This window comes from Rattus norvegicus, chromosome 3, assembly GCF_036323735.1.
Source record: "Rattus norvegicus strain BN/NHsdMcwi chromosome 3, GRCr8, whole genome shotgun sequence".
NCBI lineage: Eukaryota > Metazoa > Chordata > Mammalia > Rodentia > Muridae > Rattus > Rattus norvegicus.
This window is the reverse complement of record NC_086021.1, coordinates 124,228,854-124,247,823: the sequence shown is the minus strand read 5'-3', so window position 1 is coordinate 124,247,823 and position 18,970 is coordinate 124,228,854. Positions and strand designations below refer to the sequence as shown.

The following is an 18,970-nucleotide window of genomic DNA, read 5'->3' as shown; positions in this document are numbered from 1 at the left end:
CCAAGGGAAAAGACAGAAAGACAAAACTATATTAGGAGGCTGTTGTCTGTTTTATGGGAAATTGTTGTAGGCCACCTAAGTTTGAGGAAAAATATTTATCTCAAATCTTAGTTGTTTTCATTGCTGTGGTACTGCAGAAAATTTAGCCCACTATCATCTAGAAGAATGGTCTTCAAGACTGTCCTCCTTTCTGATACAATCAAAAGTTCAATGGGTTCCCTAAACTATCCTTAATTTCACCAGTTAGTTAGAAACACTCCTTAAAGCCAGAAAGCTTGTCCACCCATAGTGACCCTTGTTTTCTGGGAAGAGTCAGATTTAACATAAGCCAAGGAAAGAGGCAAACATGACTTAATATAGAAGTCACCAACAAGGACCTCCCATGATCGTCACTCTTTACATATGGGACATCACTCAGTGGGTATCAGTGTGGGACAATATTCATAGAGCACTATCAAAAAGAGAGGCCCAGGTCCAGTAGTTACGAGCACTGACTGCTCTTCCAGAGGCCCTGACTTTAATTTCCAGCAACCATATGGTGGCTCACAACCATCTGTAGTGGGATCTGATGCCCTCTTCTGGTGTGTCTGAAGAGAGTGACAGTGTACTCACATACATATAATAAATAAATAAATCTAAAGAAGAGAAGGAGGAGGAGGAGGAGGAAGAGGAAGAAGAGGAGGAGAAGGAACAGGAGGGGGAACAGGAGGAGGAATAGGAAGAGGAAGAAGAGGAAGAATAGAAGCTAAGCGTAATCTTCATTCCAAGAGACTTCTTTTTCTTTTTAAATTGCATCTCCATTATGTAGTCTTGATGGCTCAATTACTCTTCCAGGTTGACTGACAATATAACACGAAATCCCCATGGTTCCACAAATTGACTGAAATATTCTAAATGTTTGTATAGACGTTTTGGATGCAAATAGATCTTACACAGGTTTGGCATAGACATATCAATTCACTTCTATTATTCTTCAAATTAAAATGAATTGTTCTAAATGCAAGTTAGAAAACTAATAAAGAAAACTGAGTTATCAAAGGGTGGGACCAGATGAAACCTTAGCTCTGTTTCACTGACTCCATCAGCCCTGCATGTGTCAATCCATCTTCCCAAAAGAACAGACATGGTCTAAGTCAAAATTGTAGATCCAGGACCTGGGAAGGTAGCTCAGTTGATAGAGTGCTTGCTATGCAATTATATCAACCTGAAACTGACTACCATGTAGAGCAACCTGGGGGTGATAGTTCATGACTGGAATCCCATTCACTGGGAAGGTAGAGAGAGGTGGATCTCTGAGGTCCAGCCAACAGTCCAAACCTGTGAGAGATCCTGTCTAAAATCGGAGGTGGATGGCTCCTCTGAGGAATGACACTTGAGCTTGTCCTCTGGCCTCCACATGGCAAGAGCATGCACGTGCATGTGTGTGCTCTCTCTCTCTCTCTCTCTCTCTCTCTCTCTCTCACACACACACACACACACACACACACACACTCAAGTCCAATGGTCTTTCCCTTACAGTAAGAGGTTTTTTTTTTTTTTTTTTTTGAACCAAAGTTATTTGAAATTAGGACCATGTTGTTGACTCCTAGTAAGAAAACCTTTATGCCCCTTTGGTTAATTGAATTTTGGTGTAGAATCTGGGATATTTTTCAGATCCGTATGTTAAAATCTATTTAGAAGACAGCTACTCAACTGTTTGAACATTTTTCTGATTACCTGAGTTACGTATACTGCTAAAGGAGTCAGATGGATTTCATGTTGTTGATAGAAGCAGCATGTGCCTGAATGTGAACACTCGATATACATCTCCAGTCCTTCAAAAATCCGCCCCCCTTTTCTTGCAGACTACTTGTTTCCCTCAGAAAGCTGCTAAGTTTCTGTTGCTCAGATTCAAACCTAGAATCTAGATTTTAGCTGCTTTCTCCCTCCTCTCCCCTCTAAAGTTTAATCGGCTTCTTTTCATGCACGTGTGCATGTGTGTGTTGGTTAAACTTGTTGGTTGGTGAAGATGGTGTAAGAAGGGGGTGGACCTGGTTCTTGTGTTGTGAAAGCTTGTGCCTTGGGCTAGATGGGCTGTGGTCACACTCGTAGAAGCAGCATCAGCCTGGGCACAGCAAGGCAAACTTACTTGATCTTTCAGTGGATGGAAGTGATTTGCCACTCCAACCTTTTCTTCTGTACTTTCTAGCTTGGCCTGAGCTATCTCATGAGCACTGGGAAATCATATGCATTAACCAGGGACATGTATTTTGTTTTCTTTTCTTTTTTTTTTTCCAGAGCTGGGGACCGAACCCAGGGCCTTGTGCTAGCTAGGCAAGCGCTCTACCACTGAGCTAAATCCCCAACCCCTGGGGACATGTTTTTGAAGTGCAAAAATCCACTCACCCCCAGAAGAGTTTTAGTAGCTCAGGACACCTTTAGTTTGGTTATTGCTTTTGTATATTTTACTGGTATCGGCTGCAGTGAAGGGAACATTCTGATGGAACAGACCTGGTGTTTCTTTCAGGGATCAGTTTCAGGGTGATATATCACAGGTCTTCAGGAACGTGGACTGAAACAGGAGGAGGAGGAGGAGGGGTAAGACAGGCCAGGCCTATCCCTTTCTGCTTGTCATGGCTCTGAACTATAAATGAAATGGCGTATTTGCCAGGCACGGAGGCACATTTCTCTGATCCTAGAACTTGGGAGACAGTGGTAGGTGGCTTGTCACATCAAGTTCAGCCAGAGTTTATATGCACATTTCAGATGTATGAGAGACCTGTAATTAATTTTTTAATTAAACTTAATAATTAATAAAATATTTACAAGGTTGACACTCATGTCCTTTCAACTACTGAGACAAATATAAATCAAGAAAGAGCCAAAATGGGGCTGGGGATTTAGCTCAGTGGTAGAGCGCTTACCTAGGAAGCGCAAGGCCCTGGGTTCGGTCCCCAGCTCCGAAAAAAAGAACCAAAAAAAAAAAAAAAAAAAAAAAAGAGCCAAAATATAAAAATCCATTGCATGCGTGAGGAAATAGAAGCTCTGCTTCTATTTATTCTTGAAATAAAGTGATCTTAGAAATTCAGGGCATACAGAGAATCATCAATGGCCTCAGCTGACGGAATATCTTTAGCCATCCGCGGCCTGTCTCTGCTTTCCCTAAATGGGACATCCGTGCAGCTCCATCAGTTTTGTTCCATTCCTGCATCCAGTACCCTATGGATAGGAGCACCACCACACACCTGCATCCCTTTTATTAGCCACATACAAAAGAAATAAAACCTAAACAGACAGAACAACCCCGCAGTGTGTAGGCTGACCTAACGCTGAATTTTACTATAATCACGAGTAACAGGTAACTGGTGAAATAGTTATATTCCATTTCTCTCAGATGAAGTCTTGAGAACAAATTTTTATTTTGTAAGTACAGAATACTTCACTTGAACTAAATATACATCAGTTAATCAATATCTATGATGACCGGGGTTAGACAGCCAAGCTGTGGCTAGAAATATCAATGGAAGGTCACTCAAAAAGTTATGAGAATTTGTCATTAATGGTAGCTGGTACTGTAACTTATTCATCATGGGAGAGCTGTGGGATCAGTCATTATTTCCTTAACAAGGAGGATCTAAATTCTTTCTTGCCTTTTACTTTGTAGGTCATGCAGAGAGTTGGGACCTTGTGCTTGCCACCTCAAGCTCTTGAGATGTCTACTTCAGCTCTTAACACTGAGCCTTAATACTGACAAGGGGAAAGAAGGGGGTCTGTTATTATTTGGTGTCTTTATATTAGGCAGAAAACGATTTCAGATATACTTGTCTGTCCCACAGGACATATTAGATCACACAGGAACTGCTACTTGAATATTAAGAAACTGAAGTTACTAAAGGGAAGAGAAGGGATTTCACTTCAGAAACTCAATCCTCATCTACTACTGCCCACATGAAAATGGACTATCTGTCAGCCTAGAAGGGAAGAAGATGCTTCAGAGCAAGGAGTCAGTAACACTCGCTACAGGGGCATTCTCTCAAGGGAAAGATGGGAGAAAAGCAAATATCCAGTGGTCTCTAGTAAAATAGGGATTTTATTTTGACTTCACATATGGAATACTTATGCACCATGCATTACTGTAATGGATTCTTTAACCCATAAACACACGCAGGTGTTGCTGTGGCAAAATCAAAAAGTATGGTCATGTTATAGTGTGAGCCCCCCAAAAGCAGAGGCTATGCTTTCCTTCAGGAATGGGGTTATTGTGGATCCCATAGCATTGTGTTCTCTGACTCATCTTATCTAGGCAAGACATCTCATGCGACCTTTTCAAACTTGTTTCTATGTTGTACTGCTTCACTTCAAAGTCTGTGTTGCTCTCTTCAGAAATCACTGATATCACTGGCATACTCTGAAGCCTTCAGCATGGATCGAGACCCTCACCTTGAACCCATCTGGAGTCTGTCTACAGGCTGCCAAAAGTTCTTGTCTGGCAGGGAGTCACTGCCAGAGTCTCCTAACAACCAAGGATCTGGTAACCTATTAATGAAAAATTGTGTCCTATCTAACTTTATTTGAAGATACAAAGAAAATAAAACTCATTCTATAGTTGGGTCACCCCTCGTTCTATGTTTTATGATTTCTCTTAATATTATAAATCTTCCTTGTAGTTTTATAGACTTCAAGTTGGTTAAGCACAGAGACTACTTGAGCTTCCTTTTATGGAGTATCTACTGATCTGTCCAATCTACTGCCTTACCATTTTCATGATGAAACACCATGACCAAAGCAACTAGGGGAGGAAAGAGTTTATTTGGCTTACTCTCCCATATCACTGTTCATCATCAAAGGAAGACAGGACAAGAGCTCAAACAGATCAGGAACCTGGAGTTGGGGGCTCCATGGAGGCATGTAGCTTACTGGCTTGATTTCCCTGACTTGCTTAGTTTGTGTTCTTGTAGAATCCAAGACCACCAGCCCAGGTCCTCCCCCATTCCTCACTAATCAAGAAAATGTGCTACAGGCTTGTGTCAGTCCCATCCTATGGAGATATTTTCTCAATTGAGGATTTCCTTTCTCAGGTGATTTTAGATTGTGTCAAGTTGACATAAAACTAGCCAGCACACCTATATAAGGCATACATCCCACCTACCCATGCCTTCAGAAGAATGAGAATGTTGTCCAGAAAAAACAGCTCTAACCCAACACTAGCAGGATAGGCTTTGCCATAATTTCATATCCCATTGTTTTAAAAAATAAGGACCCAGTCCTCCTAGTTCTTAACACTGACCATTGTAGTGGCGCAACCATTTTCTAAGTCCATTCCTCTACTACATTATTATGTGTTATACTGCCAATAAACATCTAGTTTAGTTATCTTAGATTCTACTACTTCAAGCCATTGCCAAGAGAACTTCTCTGGTTTCCCAAGAAAAAGTACATCTTTGAGTTGATCTTCCAGGATCCTGGTCATCCTGGGAGTGAACCAACTGTAGAATGAATTTTATTTTCTTGGTATCTTCAAATAAAGTTAGATAGGACACAATTTTTCATTAATAGGTTACCAGATCCTTGGTTGTTAGGAGACTCTGGCAGTGACTCCCTGCCAGACAAGAACTTTTGGCAGCCTGTAGACAGACTCCAGATGGGTTCAAGGTGAGGGTCTCGATCCATGCTGAAGGCTTCAGAGTATGCCAGTGATATCAGTGATTTCTGAAGAGAGCAACACAGACTTTGAAGTGAAGTAGTACAACTTAGAAACAAGTTTGAAGGGGTTGGGGATTTAGCTCAGTAGTAGAGCACTTGCCTAGCAAGCACAAGGCCCTGGGTTCGATCCTCAGCTCTAAAAAAAAAAAAAAAGAAAGAAACAAGTTTGAAAAGGCCACATGTGATGTCTTGCCTGGATAAAACAAGTCATTGGTGGACAAATACAGAGAACACTATGCTATGGGATCCACAATAACCCCATTCCTGAAGGAAGGCTTAGCCTCTGCTTTTGGGGGGCACTCTGCTCCTATAATCCTAGAGTGGGGAGACAGGTAGGAGGTACCCAGTAATTCACTGGCCACCCAGTCTAGGTAGTCAGTGAGCTCTAGGATCAGTGAGAGACCCTGGGTCAAAAAATTGGAGAACAATCAAGGAAGCTACTCAGTGCTGACCTCTGGCCTGGCTGTGGTGTGTTGCTTGTAAAGGTCTGCTTCAACCTGTGGGAGTCCCGACTTCTCTTTCAAGTTCCTGATCTCATCCATAGAATGAATTCCATGTCAAATCTCTATTTCCAATTTCCCTCTCTGCCATTTGCATCCAGGGAGATCATGTTTCAGTCGGGAAACCTTCATCTTCACTATCAGTAATAATCTAGCTGTATGTGACCCTAGTGGGAGTGTCTTGGAGGCCCAAAGTTTTGCTTGTGAAGAGCTATGTCAGGCTTGGGAAAACCATCAGGGCAGTAGACAGTTCAGGGCCTAGAAGGGAGAATGTCAGCCAGACTATAACAGGAAAGCATGTGGGTAGATACACCCAGGGGCCTCTGAGAATTCTTTTCATTGAAGACTTTGGATGGAATTCCACACTTACCAAGTGTCAACTATGTGACCTGTGACCTTGGATATGTAACAACATGATTACTCTGAGATCTAAATTTCCTTCTTCCTTCCCTTCCCCTCCTCCCTCCCTCCCTCCCTCCCTTCCTTCCTTCCTTCCTTCCTTCCTTCCTTCCTTCCCTTTCTGTTTCTTTCTTTCTTTTGCTCTTTCTTTTCTCCTCCTTGTCTTCATCCTTCTCCTCCCCCTTCTGCTCTCACCTCCTCCTCCCCATCTGCCCCCACTTCCCCCTCTTCCTCTTTGTTCTTCCTTAAGCCAGGGATGTGGAAAACTACGTGATTCAAATAATTTCTGGTGATGGTAACCATCTGTCTTGATTGCTTCTTTAGTTACATTTGTAAGATACAACACCATGCAATACTTTTCAGGGGTGAAAGTAAGGTTTGGGAAGGTAGAAATATGTGCACAGAGCTTAATATACTGTATGTGGGATGTTGTTTAGTGCAGAAAGCTACTACTGACTCAAAGCTGATACAGCTACTGGACATGTTACTGCCAGCTAGGTTCTATCTAGCCGAGGGTTACCTGGCTTTGGGTGGTTTTACAGAATTGTAAAGTTTTAAAATTAAATGTCAAAAATTTAAAATCCAAATCAGGCTCTCTCTCTCTCTCTCTCTCTCTTTCTCTCTCTCTCTCTCTCTCTCTCTCTCTCTCTCTCACACACACACACACACACACACACACACACACACACACACACACACACACATGAATGAATACTAAAGCACACACACGCCCCTTGTAATACAGAATCTTGATAAAAATAGGTTTACATTCTTTTAGGCTAAAATCCAGGTGGAGCCAAACAGTGCTTCTTCAGGCACAGCTTATGTTCTCTAGATATTATCACTTTGTCAGCAAGCCACCAAAGATTATTTTAGTAGCGGTGAGGAGAGATGCAGCCCAGCAGTGCCTCTAGTAGTTCTTGGGGTTAAATATGCCATATCTCTGACCATGTTGCAGAAACAAAAAGTCAGAGTAAACGAAGTGAGTTTATTAAGTAGACAAGGGAGATAAATGTAAGGGAGGAGAGAGAGAGATTGAGAAACTTCCTTACATACCTTCACGTTGCTATGTGTTTGACTCTGAGGTGAAGATTTCTTGCTGAAAAGCCATTTCTTGTACCATGGTTTAAAGATTAAGCAAAGTTTAAGCAAAATTAAGTTAAATGTATGTGAACTTGCTTACTTATTTCTCCTATCTTGAAGAGTTTCCTTTTGTGAATGAGCTTGTAAGGTGTTTTTATGGGGGCGTTGCTTAGATTTACAACAGAGAGGAGTACAATGTATTAGGAGTAACTTTTCTCTATACTGTGACAAAAATCCTTTACAAAAGCCACTCAAGAAAGGAGGAAGGATTTATTCTAGTTCACTGTTTAAAGAATAGTCCATCTCTGTGCTGGAGGAAGCATATCTGAAAGAGAGAGAGAGAGAGAGAGAGAGAGAGAGAGAGAGAGAGGGGGAGAGAGAGAGAGAGATGCTATGTTTTCATTTCATTTCCTCTCTCAGGCCTGGCTCACTCATGGGACTGTATCACACATAGTAGGGTGTATCTTCCTTTCCGGGTTAAATGTTTCTGGAAACATCCTCACAGGCATGCCCAGAGGGTTACTTTCTGCATAAATCAAGATCCCGTTAAGTTGACAACAGCAAATTATCATGATATATGGTTACACTCAAGACCACAAATATTCTGGCTCTAAATAAAAACAATTTATTTTATTTTCACATATCTTTGTTGGGGATGGCCTTATTTCCATAAACAACGTAGTTTTTTTAATATCGTGTATTTTAAAAAAAATATCGTGTTGAAGTTCTTGCCTCCTGATTAGATTTCACCACATCTTCTTTCCCGAGTCATGTCCCTTAATGTTTTCCCAACTGAGCTGGTTGGTTTTTTGTCAACCCTATACAAGCTATGTTCATTTGAAAAGAGGAAACCCCGTTGAAGAAATTGACCTGTAGGAAGGCTGTTCAGCACTTTCTTTATTAATGACTGATGGGGAGGGCCTAGCCCACTGGAGGTGTTGGTACTCCGGGGCTCATGTGGTCTGAACAAATAACAACCTGAGACAGTGATGAGAATGAGCCAGTAAGCAGTCTACTCTAGGGTCTCTGCTTCATTCCGTTCTAATCCTTAGGTTCTGGCCTTGAGTTCTTACCCCCTCATGATGGAATGTAATCTGTGAGATGAAATAAACTCTTTCCTTTCCTTTCCTTTCCTTTCCTTTCCTTTCCTTTCCTTTCCTTCCCTTCCCTTCCCTTCCCTTCCCTCCCCTCCCCTCCCCTCCCTTCCCTTCCCTCCCCTCCCCTCCCCTCCCCTCCCTTCCCTTCCCTCCCCTCCCCTCCCCTCCCTTCCCTTCCCTCCCCTCCCCTCCCCTCCCCTCCCTTCCCTTCCCTTCCCTTCCCTTCCCTTCCCTTCCCTCCCCTCCCCTCCCCTCCCTTCCCTTTCCTTCCCTTCCCTTTCCCTTCCCTTCCCTTTCCTTTCCCTTCCCTTCCCTTTCCCTTCCTTTCCTTTCCTTTCCTTTCCTTTCCTTTCCTTTCCTTTCCTGTAGCTTTTGATTAGTGTTTTTATCACAGACCTAGAAAGCCAGACCAAGGCACTGTCCTCCTGTCCTGCCTCAGCATGGTGTGTACTGGGCTCCGTTGGTAGCTGAGTTTGTTATTTCTCATCTAATAATCAACAGACTCAGGAATATTAGGGTCGAATGCTAACCCTTGGAATGGTACAGGTTCCTGTCTCTGCTTTTTGCAGGCCAGGTTTGCCACTCCTTCTCAATAGCAAACATCTGCCTAGATGACCCAGGTGGGAACGCCAGGGACCTGGTGGTGGAGAACCCACCAGAAGTGCAAAGCAGCCTTTGTCTAGGATAGCATGCTTGCTCCTATATAGTCATAGAGTCACCGTGAAGGAAAAAGATTTTTTGAAATGAAATTTTGTTTTATATTTTTAAAGTAGGCTAAGTGGGTAAAAAAAACATTTGTTTTTGAAACCTGGCAAGCCTGGATTTGATCTCTGGAGACCACATAAAGACAGAAGGGAAAAACCAACTTCACAGAGTTGTCCTCTGACTTCCACATGCACACACTAAATAAATAGATAAAAAGAATGGATTTGAAAACTAGCATAGTAATAGGTTTTGTTTTGGAATTTGCATATTCTTTATTCTTATTGCTCCCCTCCCCCACCCACCATCATATCCCTGCCTCCATATACACATAAAATATATGGCTAAATCATGACAGAAAAATGGAAGGAACTGGAAATCATCATTAAGTTAAATCATACCCAGACACAATATGTGATCTCTCACATGCAGATCTGAGATTTAAACTTTATATATTTGTGAATTTTAAAAGATTATCATCATTGGCGGCGTCATCATCACATCATTGTTGTTATTGTTGTGTGTATGTTACACGTGCGAGTGGGGCCAGAAGGGGGCGCCAAAGCTGGGATCGAAACTCAGAGTCTACTTAAGATCAGTAAGCCCTTTGAACTGCTGACACCCAACCCCCCATTTCTCCAAATTCTTCTCCTTCTTCCTCTTCTTCTCCTCTTCCCCGTCCTCCTTTTTTCTCTCTTCCTGTTCCTGTTCCTTGATGTCCTCCTCATTCTTGTTCTCGTCCTCCTCCTCCTCGTCTTTTTTTTTTTTTTTTTTTTTTTTGGTTCTTTTTTTTTTCGGAGCTGGGGACCGAACCCAGGGCCTTGCGCTTCCTAGGTAAGCGCTCTACCACTGAGCTAAATCCCCAGCCCCACCTCCTCGTCTTTTATTCTTTCTTCTTCTTTTTCTTCTTCTTCCTCCTCCTCCCCCTCCTCCTCCTCCTTTCTTCAAGGCAGTCTCACTCTGTAGCCCAGGCTGGCTCTTAATTCATGCCTTTTCTGGACTCTGCCTCCTCAGTAAAGAATTAAAGGTGCAAACATTTTTGATGAACATGGTTTCTGGAGCCTGTCGAGGTAACATTATCACCTGGAATGGCCACTCTCCTTCGCAGGTTGGTCTTGGGGTATAGCTTCCCATCCTGATTCCAACCTGAGCCTGAGGTCAGCAAAGCTTGGCAGGGACCACAGACATTTAGATATAGAACAAGGAAGGCACATGAGATCAGAAAGAAGGAGGGAGTAGAACCTCTTTCCCTTTCTCCCGGAAGTGGAGTCATTGCCACACGTATGAAGTGCGATATCCCATCAACCCCATGTCTAGGCTTGGTGTATTGCCATATTCTGGGTGTTTGTTTTGGATGTTGGAGGAAGTATTGACAAAGGAAAGTGCAGGCACAGACATAATTTTTGAAGCAGCCAGCTTGGACAGGAACAGTGAAGGGGAACTGAGTTCCCCATTCCAGACGCTGTTGGGCACCTGCATCCTGGAGGCATTGGGGAAGGTTAGACCTCAGAGGGCTGAGCTGCAGCTGCGACTTGCAAGCTCTGCTAGATTCCTTCCCTGCCATTTTTCCCTCCCTCCATTTCCTTGCTCTGTGTCAAACACTAGGGAAATGAGTTTTTCTAATGAAAAGATAGTCTGAGCCAAGGAAATGGCCCTTTCTATTTTTAAAAAGAGGTTCAGTCCAGCCTGTGTGTGTTATTTGGTTGATGGTTTAGTCTCCGAGAGCCCCCAAAAGTCCAGGTTAGTTGACCTTCCTGTGGAGTTCCTAACCCCTCCAGGGGCCTCAATTCTTCCCCCAACTCTTCTATAGGAGTCCCTGAGCTCTAGCCAGTGTTTGTTTTTGGCTGTGGGTCTCTGCATCTGTTTCAGTCAGCTGCTGGGTGGAGCCTCTCAGAGGACAGCCATGCTAGGCTCCTGTCTGCAAGCATAACAGAGTATCATTCATAGTGTCGGGATTGGTGCTCCCTCATGGGATGAGTCTTAAGTTGGGCTGGTTATTGATTGGCCATCTCAGTCTCTGCTCCATCTATGTCCCTACATTTCTTGTAGATAGGATACATTTTGGATCAAAAGTTTTGTGGGTGGGTTGTTGTCCCTATGGCTCCAATGGGGTTCCTGCCTGGTTACAGGAGGTAGCCTGAAATTAGGTTCTGCATTCCCATTGCTGTGTCAGCTAAGGGTACCCCCACTGATTCCTAGGGAGCCTCCCTACTCATAGGTCTCTGGCATGACCTTGAGATGTCCCCACCCCACCAGCTGCAGAATGCCATTTATTCTCCTGTCCTTCTGGCCCTCTCTCCTGTCCTTCCCTGCACCTGATCCTGAACCCCCTGTGATGGTTTGTACGTGCTAGACCCAGGGAGTGGCACTATTAGAAGGTGTGGTCCTGTTGGAGTAGGTGTGGCCTTGTTGGAGTAGGCATGGCAGTGTGCTCTGCCTGAAAGTAAGTATCTTGTTAGCAGCCTTCAGACGAAGATGTAGATCTCTCACCTCCTCCTGCGCCATGCCTGCCTGGATGCTGCCATGTTCCCGCCTTGATGATAATGAACTGAACCTCAGAACCTGTAAGCCAGCCCCAATTAATGTTGTCCTTATAAGACTTGCTTTGGTCATGATGTCTGTTCACAGCAGTCAAACCCTAACTAACACACTCTCCTACTTCCCTCCCCTCCCTGTCTGCTCTCCCACTCAGTTCCCTCCCACTATTTGCCTCCTATGACTATTTTATTTCCTTTTCTAATTGAGATTCAAACATCCTTGTTTGGGCCTTCCCTCTTGTTTAGTTAGCTTCTCTGGTTCTGTGGAGTGTAGTGTGGATATCTGGACCCAGCCTGGAGAGCCAGTTTTGAATGGAAAAATTCCTGATCCTATCCTGGAGATTAGGCTGGCATCCTGTTAGTTTTAAATTTCTTTGAAATTGGGTTAGAATAGGTAGAAACAGAGCTGATGGAAGTCATTTTTAGAAACTTAGGGCAGAATGACAGTGTTTTTGTCCAACTGGCTAAGCAGGTGAGGTCTTAAGTGATTGCTGAGGGTCTTTGGGCTTGTAGGCAGCATGTTTCAGTGTGCTAGTTGGACCTCTGGAATGAAGATTTCTATAAGTGTGTATGTGTGTTTTCTGAAGGAGTTTCTGCTGTCTGCAGAAGGGTGTATCTCTTCTTTGGAGAAACCTTAGAGAGTCACATTGGTATTAGGAGTGAGTTTCTGCTGTCTGCAGAAGGGCGTATCACTTCCTTTGGAGAAACCTTAGAGAGTCACATTGGTATTAGGAGCAGCTAAGAATGAAAAGCCTCCTTGTTGTCTTTGAAGCTCTAGACAGTATTGAGGGATAGAACGCTTTTATTTCATTTTATTTTTCTGGTTTCCACAAAGCGGTAAGGGAGGGACTGTGTCAGGAAGAACCCCTACTTTGTTCCAGAGGGAAGGGCACGTGTGCAGTGATCAGGTGACCCAGGCAAGCAAGCCTCCAGGGGTTCTCAGAACACAGCATCTGTCCTGTCCTGTGTGTATCTAGGCAAGAGGGCAGTGCTAAGTAGAAAGGAGAGGAAGCTTGTGAATGGGCAAGTTGGCACACGTGGGAAAGATAATTCTAAAAAAGCCATTGACTTAAATTTTCCAGTAAACTGGTATAAGCAGGTGTAACAGGCCAGCTCTGTTGGTGCTCTGGATCCCTGCTGAAAAGTTCACCTTGAGAAAGAGGCTATACTCTTGGGTAAAGGAGCCTGGAAGTACCCCTTATTTTTCACGGAGAGTACCCCTTATTTTTCACGGAGAGGTCAGAACTATTGTATGTTGAAACTCAGAGTATTGCAAATATTAGAACTACACTTCTCAAACTATATTGGTGCCCAAATGTTTGCACATATGTGGGAAATGAAGAGTTTTTTTTGCCAGAGAAGACAGAAATGGATTTAGACAAAAGTTCTGGAGGTGCTAAATGATTTTTTGCTGAGCTATTGGGGAAAACCTCTTAATCATGTGTTCACACTGTTTTTCTTACCTTTCCATGTTTGTAGTGTGCCAAGAGGGTCTGTAGTATAGAATTTCCAAGATGGTCTCCATTTAGAATACTTATGTTCTTTATAAATCATCTAAATATCAGAGAAATGCCACTGTGCAGATTCTTTGGTGTGAAAGAAGTATGCTTAGGTTGGTTTATTTTGCATGACATAAATCACAAACTTTGTTTAGTAAAGCTTTATTGAGATATAGTTCTTGGAACACAATGTCCATCTACTTAAAACGTTTAGATATTCACAGAACTGTACGATTAGCAACAAAATGTAAGTGTATAATCTTTCATTGCCCCATGAAGAAAGCCATGTCATTTTCTATTTTCTACTCTCAGCTCAGGGCAACCATTGCTATGTATCCTTTCTCCGTAGACTTCCCTACTGTGGACATTTCAGAAGTCATACACTATGATCCACGGTCCTTTGTGACTGTGTTCTTTTCTGAAGTCGCTCCAGATTCAGACTTGGAGGAAACTTTCCTTAAGAGGAAGAAACATAGCAGTACTTCAGGTACCTCAAACTCACACCAAGCCGCAATCTCAGATCAGAGCCACCACATTTCTCAAATTTTCCATCTTTTATAGTACATTAATGAAATTCTTACATTACACAGACTACAGCTCAGCAAAGAAATGGTCAAAGAATTTTTTTTAAAGAAACTAGATCTATTAGAAATGACTTGGGGCCAGATGTAATTAAAGTATTCAGTTTAGAATACCTGAGTGGTATTCTCTTTGTGTTTCCTCTTGTACCTTGCCCAAGCTTCTGTTTCCCCCATCCCTTTAAAATAATATATTCTATTTCATTATCCTTGAAAGACCCCATTTTATCCTGGTCTCTGCTTGGTCCCTGTCTAACCTCTATGAGTATTCTAAATGAAACACACATATCTGATGCATGAAAGCTAACATCCACATAAGAGAAAACATGCAGCATTTATCTTTCTGCATCTGAGTCACCTCATTTAGGACGATTGCTTTTAGTTCTACTTACCTAATCCTTTCACAATTTCATTTTTCTTAATAGCTGAATAATATTTCATTGTGTAAATGTACCACACTTTTCCTCCCCCGTTAATCAGTTGATGGGCAGCCAGGATGCTTCTAATTTCTGACTATAATGAAGAGAACAGCAGTGAGGATGGATGAACGGGCAGGGATTTCTGTGTTAAGATGTAGACTCAAGAGTGGTATGGCTGGATCCTGTATGAGAAATAGTTTCAGCTTGTTGAGGAATCATCACACCGTGGTTTTGTATAGTGGCTGTAAATGATTGCACTCTCACCAGCAATGTGTGAGTGGTCCCCTGTCCCACATCCTCACCAGCATCTGCTGCCCTTTGTTTTGCTGATTTTGGCCATTTTGGCCTAGCTCAAAGTACTCTCAAAGTACTTTTAATTTGCATTTCCCTGGTGGCTAAGGAGTTTAATCTTTTTAAAAGTGTTTTTCAGTCATTTGTATTTTGTGTTTTCAGAATTTTATGTTTAGTTCTTGCTTTAGTTAGGGTTGTCTGTCTGTCTGTCTATCTATCTATCTATCTATCTATCTACCTACCTACCTACCTACCTACCTATCCATCCATCCATCCATCTTATTTTTTATTCATTTTAACATCTCAATCACAGCCCCTTCTCTACTCTCCTCCCAGTCCTACCCTTACAAATCCCTTCCCACATTGCCCCTTCCCTTTCTCCTCAGAGAAGGGGAGCCCCTCTTGGGTACCACTCCACTCTGAAACATCTGGTCCCAGCAGGACTAGGCACATCCTCTCTCACTGATGCCCAACAAAGCAGTCCAGGTAGGGGGAGGGGATCAAATGGCAGGGAACAGAGATAGAGAAGCAGCCCCCTTCCCCTCCCCCACTTGTTAGGAGATCCACATGAAGATCAAGCTGCACATTTGTTACGAGTGTGTAGGGCTCTAGGTTTAGCTCCTGCATGCTCGCTGGTTGGTAGTCCAGTCTCTGTGAGCCCCCATGGGTCCAGGTTAGTCGTCTCTGTGGGTCTTCTTGTGGGGTCCTTGACCTCTCCAACTTGCTCACTTCCATCCCCCACTCTTCCACTTGATGCTTGGCTGTGGGTTTCCACATCTGGAACGTGCCAGCTCTTATAAGGGGATACTTAACCGGGGCTGGTTAAGAGTTCAGAGTTTTAGGGGCTGGGGATTTAGCTCAGTGGTAGAGCGCTTACCTAGGAAGCGCAAGGCCCTGGGTTCGGTTCCCAGCTCCGAAAAAAAAGAACAAAAAAAAAAAAAAAGAGTTCAGAGTTTTAGCCCATCGTTGTCATGGCAGGAAGCACAGCAGCGCACAGGCAGACATGGTGCTACGGAGGTGGCTGAGGGTTCTACAACCAGATCTGTAAGCAGCAGAACAAATGTGAGACACTGGACTGGCTTGAGCATCTGAGACCTCAAAGCCTACCCAGTGGTATACTTCCTCTAAGGAGCCACACCTATTCCAAGAAGGCCGTACCTCCTCACAGCGCTACTCCTTATGGGCCTATGGGGGCCATTTTCATTCAAACCGCTACAGTTCTGTACTTCATTCCTTTTTTAAACAAAGATTTATTTAATATATGAGTGCTCTATCTGCATGTATACCTGTGTGCCAGAGAGGGCATTAGATCCCATTACAGATGGTTGTGGGCCACCGAGAAGTTGCTGGGCATTGAACTCAGAATCTCTGGAACTCAGGACCCCTGGAAGAGCAGTCAGTGCTCTTAATGGCGGAGCCGTCTCACCAGCCCCCTGTATTCATTCTTAATTGGCTTTTAAAATTTATGTTCAGTTTTTTGGAGGTTATTATTATTATTATTTATTATTTATTATTATTGCATTTTTGAGATAGGGTTTCTTTGTGTAGCCCTGGCTGTCCTGGAACTCTCTTTGTAGACAAGGCTGGCCTCAATTCACAGAGATCCACCTGCCTCTACCCGCCCCCCCCCCCCCCCCCCCAGTACTAGGATTAAAGGTGTGTGCTACCACTGCCTGGCTTGTGGGGTTATTTTTATATTTTAAGTACCTTCTGTCAGATGTACAATTGGTAAATTTTCCCCCCACTCTGGTCTTTTTGCTTGAATGATGATGTCTTTGTTGTAATCATGCATCTCACCTATCTACGAACACTGCAAACTATAATAATAACACTTCTGCGGGATATGCCCATTGGTGCATATAACATGGGAGTAACCATCCACCTCTTGCTGTCTACTTTCCTGTTGGATTTTAGGCTTACTCATGGAGATAGAACTCATGCCTGATATTGTTAATAAGGCCAAGAACCCAGGGCTGAATGGGTCATGTGCCCATGGAAAATCTGTGGAAAAGGAGGCAGGTGACTGTCAGAGTCAGAGGTGGTGCAAGACTTAAAAGAAAGAGCATTGTGAAGAGACAATAGATCAGATGCACATATGAACTCTCAGAAGCTGTGACAGCACACACACAAACTGTCCAAGCTCAAGCCCATCAAAACCCCAGCACAACAGAAGGGAAGTAGGCATAAAGTCCTACACAGCTAAGAAACTATTTACAAATAATAAATGCTGGTAGAGGGCAAAAGCATCTGTGGCTGACCCTTTGCTCAGAAGTAGTTGGCCAACACAAATCTAACAAACTCCATAACTTTTTTGTGAGTTTCTTTCATTCACTCATTCATTCATTTTTAAGAAAAAATTTCAAAAGATAAAACAACATGAAGTTGAATGGGTAGGGAGGTAAAGGGAAAAGAATGTGACGAAATATACTGTATGAAAATCTCAAAGACTAAGTGAAAATATTCAATTTAAAGCATCAAATGTACTTCTATGGCCCCAAATTGCCGTTTAGTATGATTGGAATCATAGGATATAAAAGGAATATCTCACCTTTGAAATGTTAAGATGGCACCTAGCACAGCCAACGACTTCCATAATTCAACATCCCAATATCTTCTGGAAGTACTAATAATAAATGAGTTGATGATTTCACCTCTTTTTAAAAATTAATTATTTTTTTTATTTTATTTTAAGGTGTGTGTGTGTGTGTGTGTGTGTGTGTGTGTGTGTGTGTGAGAGAGAGAGAGAGAGAGAGAGAGAGAGAGAGAGAGAGACTGAGAAAGCATGTAAGGTGCAACTCCCCTGTGCAGAAGGGTCAGATGCTAACTTTTTGGAGTTGGTTCTCTCCCTCCACTGTGTGAACTGAAGGATACACACAAGTGTCAAGTTTGATCTGTAAGCACATTTGCCTACTGGACCATCTGACCGAGCTTGATTTCACCTCTTTAAAAAAATTATTTACACTTAAGTATTGCTGGACTTTCCTGGACCTGCCAGCTGCCGAATAATGACCTGGGGACATTATTTATAAAAGCTTAGGAACTGTAGCTGGGCAGACTGTCAGATTGCTCACACAAATTAACCTGACTATTTCTGGCCTATGTCCCACCACATGGCCTGGTGTTCTCTCATACTCTGGCCTCCTCTGTGTCACTTGGTGAATCCTGCTGCTTAATTCTTCTCCCAGAGTACCTATCTCTGACACCCTCCCTTCCAGCTTCAGCTCTTGGCCATAAGATGTTTATTACGCCAATCAAAAGGAGGGAGGAGGAGTGTTTACAGAATACTGAGGCAGGTGATGATCCTTAAGAAAAATAATACCAAAGTCCAGGTGGTACTCAGTGCTCTGTGGTACAGAATTAACAACTGACAGCCTTCACGGAGTGCATAACAATGTTACCCCAATGCTTAAGAAATGGGACAAAGAAGGATTTCTCTCCCTCTCTCCCTCTACAAGTCTTTGTAGAGCTACTGAAAGCTTTGCATTACAAAATAGTTGGTCAAAAAAAATTTCCTCTGGATTATAAAAAAAGGAGACAGGAACCTCTGACAGACATGGTACATGGCCAATCAGACTTGGATTCTCTCTCTGCCTAGCCTTTCCTGCTGCCTACTGGGGGAACATCTTTTCTACTTTTCCTTTCATGCCAGAAGGGTAATGTGTTGACATTGTAAGGAGGTTGTGGGAAGTACACATCACACCATAGCCTGTGGTGTGACTACCCAGTCATCATGTCTATGTGCTGAATAGGGATCTTCCTCTCTACTTTTGTGGGAACAGGTATAGCAGGCTCTAACAGCAAAGCTACTGCTCTCGTGCACTCCTCACTCACTGTCTCTTTGTCTTTGTTGGAGCTTGCTTGAGCTTCTTGATAGCACAGGACAAGAGGTGGATGCTGCAAGCCAGTTGTACCTTGAAGAACTTGGAATGCTGGGCTTGCCAGCATGTGAACCTCTGACTTTCTTCTAATGGGTAGTATATAAAATGTAAATGAAATGTTACCTTGGTAATTCCTTGGTAATGGGGACATTTCCTAAGATTACATTTTAGCAGACTAGATCCTCTTCTTTTATGATGTATGCGGTTATTTTAGAAAAACTCATGTGGCATATGGCCATACCATCTCAAATGCACCCCATCGCCACTGATCTTGGAGTCTGAGTATCATAAAGCCTGGTTAGCAT

General features: G+C 43.0%; 1 long non-coding RNA gene and 1 other non-coding gene across 5 annotated transcripts in view; one reads left to right on the top strand and one right to left on the bottom strand.

Annotated features, from left to right (window-relative positions):
- LOC134486426 (uncharacterized) overlaps window positions 1-18,970 on the top strand; it is a 68,865-nt gene that overhangs the window by 35,865 nt on the left and 14,030 nt on the right. The window contains exon 3 of one of the 4 annotated variants that reach the window (XR_010065340.1): window positions 4,363-7,283. The exons of 2 other annotated variants lie outside the window; for them this stretch is intronic. This is a non-coding gene — a long non-coding RNA (uncharacterized LOC134486426). One more of the 4 variants, XR_010065339.1, reaches the window with a different exon arrangement.
- LOC120102099 (small nucleolar RNA U13) lies at window positions 18,431-18,540 on the bottom strand. Its single transcript, XR_005503121.1, has one exon. It is a non-coding gene; the product is annotated as a small nucleolar RNA U13 (small nucleolar RNA).